The following is a 982-nucleotide window of genomic DNA, read 5'->3' as shown; positions in this document are numbered from 1 at the left end:
GGTGTCATTGGTCATCCAGGTCGCTCCTTGGCTATTGATGCCTAATGACACCCCTTAGATTCACCTATTGGTTCAAATGAGGTGTCAATTCAAAGTGCAGGGGTCAGCGGCCATTTTGACATCAACAAATCCGTATTGTTTACAATAGAAAAGAAGCTACACCGCAGAAACCATTGGAGATTTGATTGCTCTTTCGGCTAACTTGAAACGACACTACCACATTCCATGGATGTGTATGGATGTATAAATGTTTTTTTTGGGGCTAAATATTTCATTGAATTAGATCGACTGGAGCCTTTACAGTGTAATAACACCATTTTTGTTGAAATTTTATGAATCAGTGGACTATCGGGAGGCTTCGTGGGTGAGTTCCGTCAGTTTAGTCGTTGTTTATTTGATTGTTGGTGGTCTGACAAAGACACGACTGATTGTACCTTCTGTGTTGATCGTTCCCCTAAATGGTTTACATCATTTGAATCACAAGAATCTCAACTTTCCAAAGATATGTGACATGTTTAGCTTTTTGTTTCGTGAGTTTTTTTAATGTCACAAAGTTAACCCCTAAACATGCAGTGTACCGTCGGCGGTACAGTGGATTTCAAAGGGGTTAATAGTCATTTTCAAATAAAGAAATATAAGTATATTTTGGGGAAACAACAGTGTGACAAAATACTGCATAGCATGCATATTTCTATCGGAAAATACTCTATTTGGAAAATGCTTTATTTTTAGGAGTGATTAAAAGAGCCGTATTGTTGAAGAAAGAGCAAAGCATATGTTTGATTATTTAGACATCATTAATATAGAAACATGTGAAATAAATATTTGTAAATAAATTGTATTTGCCAGTGCATTTGTCCAACCTCTAGTCTGTGTCATCCTCACACATGCAAATGACCGAGGTTGAAAGGCCATCAGAACGGTAAGCCCACTCTCATGAATTGCGTATAAACTGTTAAAAGATGGACCAATGAAACAGAGC

The sequence above is a fragment of the Triplophysa rosa genome, linkage group LG19 (assembly GCF_024868665.1).
Source record: "Triplophysa rosa linkage group LG19, Trosa_1v2, whole genome shotgun sequence".
Lineage (NCBI taxonomy): Eukaryota > Metazoa > Chordata > Actinopteri > Cypriniformes > Nemacheilidae > Triplophysa > Triplophysa rosa.
This window is presented reverse-complemented; position numbering follows the sequence as displayed.